Source organism: Chiloscyllium punctatum, chromosome 6 (assembly GCF_047496795.1).
Source record: "Chiloscyllium punctatum isolate Juve2018m chromosome 6, sChiPun1.3, whole genome shotgun sequence".
NCBI classification, from domain to species: Eukaryota; Metazoa; Chordata; class Chondrichthyes; order Orectolobiformes; family Hemiscylliidae; genus Chiloscyllium; species Chiloscyllium punctatum.
This window is the reverse complement of record NC_092744.1, coordinates 97,093,049-97,102,241: the sequence shown is the minus strand read 5'-3', so window position 1 is coordinate 97,102,241 and position 9,193 is coordinate 97,093,049.

The following is a 9,193-nucleotide window of genomic DNA, read 5'->3' as shown; positions in this document are numbered from 1 at the left end:
TAAACCTATCGCTCTGTTCCCCAGTGAAGGTTATTAATACCTGGCCTTCCATTCTCGATTGGATATGTCACAGCAAGGACAGTGCTGTCTGAATAAGCGTGGAGACGGACTGCAGCTCCTGGGGAGAGAGTGTCAGTGAAAGTGCAAAGACGTAACTTCTGCAAACTACACATTGCGTTTGTGTTGTAATGAAAACCATTATATAGAGTTGTTCCTGACAGATATGCTTTTTTAAAGCAGGAATCTGAGGACGAAAACAGAGTAAACTCATTCAGATATGAGTGCAGAAACATTTACAGCTGCACTAATGTGGTTATACAGCGTTTGGATGCATTGAATTCGGGTTGGTGGGCGCAGCTTGCTTTCACCAGGCTGAGTTACCAGTGTGTAAAGCCATTACACATGATACAGGTAGTGATCAATATGATGGTACATTTGCTCAGTGGTACGCACTGCTGTTAAGTCTGTAGGTGAGGTGAATTGGCCGTGTTAAATTGCGCTGATGTGATCAGGGAGTGAATTCATTAAGTTCAGTGAATTAGCCATGGGTAACGGAGTGATAAGGTCAGCAGTCACACGATGCCAGGTTTTATACCAGCAGGTTTATTTGAAATCACAAGCCAGAAGCCTGCGGAGATAGAGACGGGAGCTCGGTCTAGTTGAGATGCTCTTCAGAGAGTCCTCACAGACTCGATTGGCTGAACTGTAATTTCTGCCTTGTAGGGAATCTGTGATTCTATCAGAGAGGACACTGCCACCGTTTACTGGGGTGCTAAGACATTAGAGACGATGCTGACAGCGTTTAGTGGGGATGGGATTTTATTTATTTGTGTTTTGGAAAATTTGACACTGAACCAAGCAAAACGGAATGGAAGTTTTCCAGAGTATTTGAGGTTTGGAGAGTGTAAATAGGTGGTAAATTGACTCTTTCAAGTTCGTAAATTTCTGAACGTCAGGCTTTCAAATCCATCGATGTAGGACAAAGAAATGATGGGATCAGAATTTCTGTTACTCGGAGAATCCGTTTTCAAAATATTTGGAAAGGCATATTTAGAGACACACAAGCAGTGAGTTTCACCATGAGAGAGACAGCCTGTGGCCAGTTAAAAGTGTAAAAGTGGGGTGTTGAGGTTGGAAGGTGCGAGAAAACAATGTCTAATTTGGACGACTTTAGATGTAAAGGAATATTGGAAACGTATGCAGCTGAGTAAGATTCAGCAAAAAACCTCAGAGTTTTTTTTAAGATTTATATTAATATTCTACATGAAGCATTATAAATAGAACTGAGCAGATTTTGTATATTGCCAAGGACAGATATTCTACAATGAATAGGAAGTGACCCGTCTCTTGGAGATCGATTTCCTGCTTTCATCCCATGCCTTAAAGATGGGAGGACAATCGCCATGATGTTGGGTTCATTTGATACCCAATGAAATCTGCCAACGTAACTGAGCATCAAAACTGACATCTTGTTTTGTAGTTTAACCTTCTTTTTTTTCTCATCAGTATTTTCTTTAAGCTGAAATAAATTCGGATCAAAATTGAATGCAACATTAAACGTTCCAATCACATAAATCCATTTTACTTCAGATCATTGGAATGAACAGAGTAAAGTTGAAGCAATATTATTAAAATGAAACGAATAACACTGCATTTCCGGTAATTTTACCCAGTTCAGGTTCAGCCATATGAGAAAGACCATCGAGCTAAAACATCACCTTCACTTCTCTCTCCATATATATTTCTTCACGTGAGAGAGAAACTGTCTGAAGTAATTATGTGTCAAGACTAAATGTGCGTGTGAATGTGATGGGAATTTCATGTTTGCTGGTTCATTCTGAGACAGTACCGACACGGAATGAATCAAGGACCAGGTATTCCTTCCAAGGACGAGGTAAAATTCTTGGATTTTGCTGGTATTTTTATTCCACTGAAAGCAAAAACATAATGCTATGGATTCAATTCCGCTCAGGGAATTTCTTATCGCCTAGGTGCACCATATGTGATCTTGACAGGGTGACATGCGAGCCCCTTTGCAATGGGCTGAAGTGGCCACGGGGTTAAGGCGACGGGTTGCTCTTCCATTGCGCATGTGCGGATTTGAATCCGACTCCAGATGTTACTTCTATCAAAGTTTTCCCTTTGTTCCTCGCATCTTTAGTGTACACTGGATGGAGAATCTTGCTCTTGCTCTTCATTGCACCGGAGATTTATGACAAATCGATATGACATCAAGGTCGAAATAAAGCAATTTGATTCTGTTGAAAGTTAAATTGGGATAATGAAAAGGAGTGCAAACGTTTCTTTCCTCCTTTCATTCCATCTTGACTTTCTATGAATTTACATCGAATGAAAGTGACACAAATAAGGAGAGATCGGGTGCAATAGTTTATCCAGTGGGATAGTGAATTTTAATGTAATACTCCACACAACGTTCTGATCAGTATTTTAAACAGTCAATTGGAATTGGAACTGCAGAAACGTTTGCAATGAAACGAATCTTTCATTCTTTCACAACCTTTTGTGTGTAAATCATACCGTGATGCATCATCCAGCGTGATCACCAAGTTGGCAACAATATAAGATCCACCAATTTTCTTTAGCAAACATGACTTCTGCACATACCCATCTGTGGTGTGCCCAGTGCCATTTGTTGTCTCCAGGCCACAGCACATTTCTTGTTCATGAGCTTATGAGCCTAGTTCCTGATCTGTCTGAACAGTTTGAGAAACCTTTTCTATCACTTCAGCCCATCCCCTCAGAATTCTAAAGGTATCAATAAAATAAAGCATTAGATGAAATGATGTAGGATTGGAAGTCGGCCTTTCAGCCCATCGAGTCTGCTCCACCATTCAACGATCTCATGAGTAATCTGATAATCCTCAACTCCATTCTCCAGCATTGCCTTGACAAAGCTTTATCGTCTTTCTGTTTAAATATCTGTCTGGCACAGTTTGAAAATACACAACAACTGAGCCTTAACAATAGTTTCGGTAAGGAGTTCCACCGATTCACTGGCCCTTGAGCAAAGAAATTACTCCTCATTTCTGAATTAAATGGGTAATATCTAATTCTGAGTTCATGTCCTCCGGTACTCTCCTCATACCAGAGGAAAAACCACCTGCACGTAACTACCCTGTCAAGATCCCATGAATATTGAACGTTTATAAATGTTATTATGTGATTATAGAGCTCCCCTCCGTCTCCTTTGTTTCAAGGAGAATAATCCCAGCCTAACCAATCATTCCACTTTCTCCATTTTATCCAGTGTTGACAACATGTCTGTAAATCTCTGCTGTCCCCTGCAGCGTCCTTACACATTCTTAAGGCAGGTGGAGACATTTATGCGAAGAAACGGTTGAAATTTCAAGCACAGACGGGAATTGGAACTTGAAATCAGACAGGGACTGGAATCGGATTGGTCCACACAAGGACGAAATAGAGTAATGATAACTCTGACAATCTAATCATATCCCACGGACATTCAATGGCTTTACTGTAAACAAATTACCCCTTGTAATCTTCCACAGAACTAGTATTTCGAGAAAAAAAACGGATAGAAACAGGTTACATAAACACTTGGACAACAACATGTTCTTGAGACATTCTTTGATTATAAATTAAACTCATTGGTCCGTGAATCCTACATCGTTTGCAATACGTGGAACATCACTCTCTCCATTTGCCGAGATGGGTGTAACTTCAATAACACTTAAGGAACTGGACACGTCCACGACAATGCAGTCACTTGAGTGTACCCTCTTCAACACCTGCAATATTCATTCCCTTCACTGTTAAGGCACAATTGCAGCAGAGTGCACGAACTACAAGATGCACTAGAGTAAGTCATTCGTGTACTTTTGACAGAACCTTCAAAGCTCAACAGCTGTACTGACTATAAGGACAAGGTTGGAAGATGTAACGAAACGCCACCATTTTCAAATTACCCTCCAAGGCCCATAGCACTCTGACTTGGAAAGGAATCAGTGATAAACTCATTGGTGAAACGGTCTTGATGTGCAAAGTTGCATACTTCAGCTATCCATCTTTTATCTAACCTTTTTTTTTAAATGTTGATTTATGCGTGACCAGACTTGTGCTCAGTCCTTTAGCTGTTCCCTGACCTGGTGGTTGCTAATGTTCTGCTATCATCCACAGCCTGTGGTCAACAATAGAAAATAACCGAAAAACCTCTCAATCAAATGTTTCCCCTCAAGATTAGACAGGTGTTGGAGAAGCACAGCAGGTCTAGCAGCATCTGAGGAGCAGGAACAATGAACGTTTCAGTCAAAAACACTTCATCAGGAATGAGACTGGGAGCATATGGGACAGCGAGATAAATGGGAAGAATGTGGGGCTGGGGAGAAGGTAGCGGAGAGTGCTGTAGGTGAATGCAGGTGGGGGGTGAACATGATATGGCAGAGAAGAAGGTGGACTGGATAGGTGGGAATGAAGATGCACAGATGGGACAAGTCAGGCGGACGGTGTTGAGCTGGAAAGTGGGAACTGGGGTAAGGTAGGGGGAGGGGAAATTAGGCAACGGGGGATGTCCAAATTGATGCCATGGGGTTAAAGGGACCCGAGGCGGATGATAATGCTTTCTTCCTCCAGGCATCGGGTCGTGAGGCAGTGGCGATACAGGAGGCCCAGGACCTGCAAGTCCTCGAGAGAGTGGGAGAGAGAGTTCAAATGTTTGGCCAGGGGGCACTGGGGTTGATTCTTGCGGGTATCCTGGAGATATTCTCTGACGTGCCCTGTGAGAACACATCTCCTCTCTCCAACTAAGAGGAGAACGCACCGGGAGGAACGGAGACAAGAAATGACATGTGTGGAAGTGCAGGAGAAACTTTGATGTATGTGGAGGCCTCCATTAGAGCCTTGTACAGAGATGAGGAGGTAGATGTGAATGCAGGCATTGCAATTCCTGCAGTGACAGGGGAAGGTGCCAGGAGGGAAGTGTTGGTCATTGGATGGCGTGGACTTGACGAGATAGTCACAGAGCGAATGGTCTTGGCAGAATGTGGAGAGGGGTGGGGAGGGGAACATATCCCTGGTGGTGGGATCTGTTTAGAGGTGGCGAAACTGTCAGAGGATGGTGTAATTTATGCAGAGGTTGGTGGGATAGAAGGTGAGGACCGGGGGTTCTGTCCTTATTGTGGTTGGAGGTGTGGGGTTTGTGGGTGGATGTACGGTACATGGATGAGATGCGTTGGAGGGCATCTTCAACCACATAGGAGGGGAAGTTCTGGTCTTTAAACATGAAGGCTCTCTGGTGTGGTTTGTGGTGGAACTGAACCTTTGGGAGCAGAGGCGATTGAGGTGGAGGAATTTGGAATACAGGGTCACGTTTGCGCAAGAGGTGGGGTGGGAGGAGGTAAAATCCAGATAGCTGTGGGAATCAGTGGGTTTGTAAAGGGTGTCAGCAACACTGACCTCGAGGGATATATTTCCCTCCCCACCCCTATCCACTTTTCACAAAGACTGTTTCCTCCACGACTACCTAGTCAAGTCCACGCCCTCCAATGACCCTCCACTCGCGACACCTTCCGCTGCCACCGAAGGAATTGCAAAACCTGCACACACATCTTCCCCCTCACATCCTTCCAAGGCTCCAATGAGCCTTCCACATCCATCAGATGTGCATGTGCACTTCCACACGTGTAATGTATTGCATCTGTTGCTCCGATGCGGTCTCCTCTACATTGGGGCCAACATACACCTTCTCGCAGAGCGCTTCAGAGAACATTTCCAGGGCACCCGCAACATTCGACCCCAATACCCCATGACTAAAAACATCAACAACTCCCGCCCCACCACCCCCCCCGGCTCTCCCGAGGACATGCAGTTCCTGGGCCTACTCCACCGCCATTCCCTCACCACCAGATGCCTCATCTTCCAGTTCGGAACCTTTCAATCTCAGGGCATCAACGTGGTCTTCACCAGTTTCCTTATCTCCCCACGCCCACCTTATTGAGTTCCAACTTTCTAGCGTGGCGCCATCCTGCTGACCTGTCCCACCTGTCTATCTTCCTTACCACCTATCCTCTTCAACCTCTTCTCCGACCTATCACCTTTAACCCCAACTCTATCCACCTCTTGCACGCTCAGCTGAATTCTTCCCAGACCCAGTCCTCCCGTTTATTTCTCCACCCTCGCGGTTGCACAGTACTTTGAGCGTAGGGGCTGCTACGTTACATTGCTGTTGAATAGGACATTGTGTGAGGCCTCTTCTGGAATACTGCGTCCAGTTCTTGTCGCCCACTTATAGCAAGGAAATTATTCAGCTGGAGTAGGTTTGGAAGTGGTAAACCAGCGTATTGATCGTTGGGAAGTTTCGACTTATAACGAAAGGTTGGAAAAGGCTGAGAATATTTTCACTTGAGCACTGGAGGTTGAAAGGTGACGTGATAGAAATTTATAAATTATTGAGAGTTCGGACAGAGTTAACTGTAACTGTCTTTTCTCCAAGGAGGGGCACTTCAAGACGAGCGGGTAAATGCTTTAGGTGCAGTTCAGAATAAACCACGATATTATGGATCTGGAGTCACATACCAACCAGACCAGATAAGTATGGCAGTTTCCTTCCCTATCAGGCATTAGAGAATCAGATCTACAACAACTGATTCAACATCATCATTAGACTCTTCAACTCTTGGTATTTATTGAAATAACATTCCAGCATCTGCCATGCCAGGATTTGAACGGCTGTCCATAGAATTATATCTGGACATTCATATTAACAATGCAGTAGTAATATTACAAGGGCATTAGTAACACTCAGCAATTACAGGAGCCGTCAGATGCGACTCGTTTAGTTTGGCATTATGTACAGTATGAACTGATAGGAGTGAAAGGCCTGTTTTCATGCTGCCTGAGTCTATGACTTTGACGCTATGAAACTGGAAGCTGGTTGGGATTAACAGCAGCATCGACAGTTTAATTGATCTCTTTCTGGGATATGTAATCTTGCTGGTTACTCTGGAGTTTTTATTGCTCATTGAGCCTTTCCCACACACGGGACTGTTTAACAGTCTGTCCATAGTTTGACTGAGTAAATGAGTTTCAACTGCAGCAGGTAATTGAATCCCGCATTGCGCTGGTTTCTCTGTGATATCGGTGTCTTTGTATCGACACAGGGTGAACGATTGGTTCAAATCATGTTCACACAGACGTAAGTCCCGTTGTCCATGTGGTGAATATGTTTTTATTCTTCCTGATATACCAACAGGGTGTGGATGTCGCTGTTCAGGACAGCATTTGTTGTTCATCCTGATTCGCTGCTGCCTCGCTGCATGAGAGGCATGGATTCGATCCCTGTCTTGTGTGATTATTTGCAGTTTGCACAGTCTCTCTTTGCTTGTGTGAGTTTCCTCCCACAATCTGAAGGTGTGCGGGTTACTGGGATCAGCCTTGGGAAATGAAGAGGAACGGAATAGTTATGGAGTGTGGCCACGTCTGATAGGATGTGTTTCGGAGGGATGGTGTCGACTGGAATGGGCCGAATGGCAAGCCTACCAAAGTGTCGGCATTCTCGGATTAAGGGTCAGCCAAATTGTTCTGGACCTGGAGTCACAAGTAGGCAGGATTGGGTAAAGATGGTAGCATCCCCTGTATAAGCGACATGTATGATTAAGATTGCAGGAAATTAAAGGCATGTTCAATGTTCCTGAGGTCAGGCTTCCATTCCAGGTTTTAATCGTCGAACTTTAACATTACCAGTTCCGTGTCTGAGTGCCCAAGAATGACTCGTTTATTATATAAACACAACACCACCTTCTCCAGGTTGCAGAATTTACTGGGAGCAATAAGTTGATCCTGAGCTGATGCAAACATAAGCAGCTGCTACTGTCAATGTCACGAACACTGATCCAAATAGGAACATGAAATTTCGAACATTGATTCTCCAAAGTTAAAGATTCAACACGATTTAGATACGCCTGTTGTCTGTATCAGCAACATGTACTGCTTATGGCTATAATATTATAAATGGGGGCAAGTATTCCCTTTCGCCCCGCTTTTGACCAGGACCAGTCCCAACCTTGAAAAACACACGCCGCTCTCCCGTCATTCCATCCCAACTTCCAATTGGATCTTCGTGGCTGCTTCACCCAGTTTCCCTAATATCGGGTCTGGAACTGGAATTAAGTCTGATTGCGTGAAGCAGTTGGTACTGCCTTGTGTGGGCAAAGTGATGAAGTGGCCGATGTTAAACTATGATGCGATTGAAGCATACGTTTCAACAATGTCCTGATCTGTCACATGAGTTTGGAGAGTTTCATTAATCCCATTCTCCAAAACTCTCATTCATGGAATCTCCACAGACTCTGGGGGCGTTAAAGTTAAAAATTCAGCCAATTCTGAGTTGCCACATGCCTGTCGCTAAGTCCTGATATTGTGTATTCTTCCTGACATTTCCTCTGCTACGATACTGGCTGCAGTTTGCAAGTGTGGTCTGTGGAGTGCTGGAACCATTTAGTATTTCGTTTTCTGCGTTGTGATTGCTGCGACTTCGTATCGAATCCATATCATAGCGGTCAGTTCTCACAAAGTTTTACTTTTGATGAAACTCGGTAAGAAATAACTCGTTTTTACAGAATAATGTTCTCCGAGGTGATGATTTGTTTTCCATCGAATGTCGTTCTCTGATATTTCAGCGTTTCAAGTATCAGGATTTAAACCCAAAAGTTCTCGAAGATGTCCCTCCCTCCCACTCGCCCTCACTCTCTTTTCCATCCCTCGTCCCATTTGACTGAGGCATTGCACAATCTAACATACAATTTCACGTTGAAACCATCCAGTCTGTGCCGTTGAACTCACTGTTGCTGGGCGACCATGCCCCAATCTCTTCATTGGCACCTTCAAATCATTCGATCCGTTTGGATATCGTGGCTGTGAGATCAATTCTCTTTCGCAGCTTTTACTGAAATGGACCAGAGTTTATTGGAGCGTGAGGCTCAATAAACGGACACAGAGAATAATTGGGGAAAAGAGGCTCTATTGGAAAAGATCAGCCATGACTGCTTTCTGCAATAGCCTACTGGTATTATCGCTGGGTTGTTAACACAAAAGGCCAGGTCACATTCTGGTGAGACGGGTTCAATTCTCACCACACCACGCCGGTGCTAGAATATAAATGCAACAAATACCTCCAATTAAGAATACGCTAAACCCGTTGTCTGAAAAGCCCATCGGT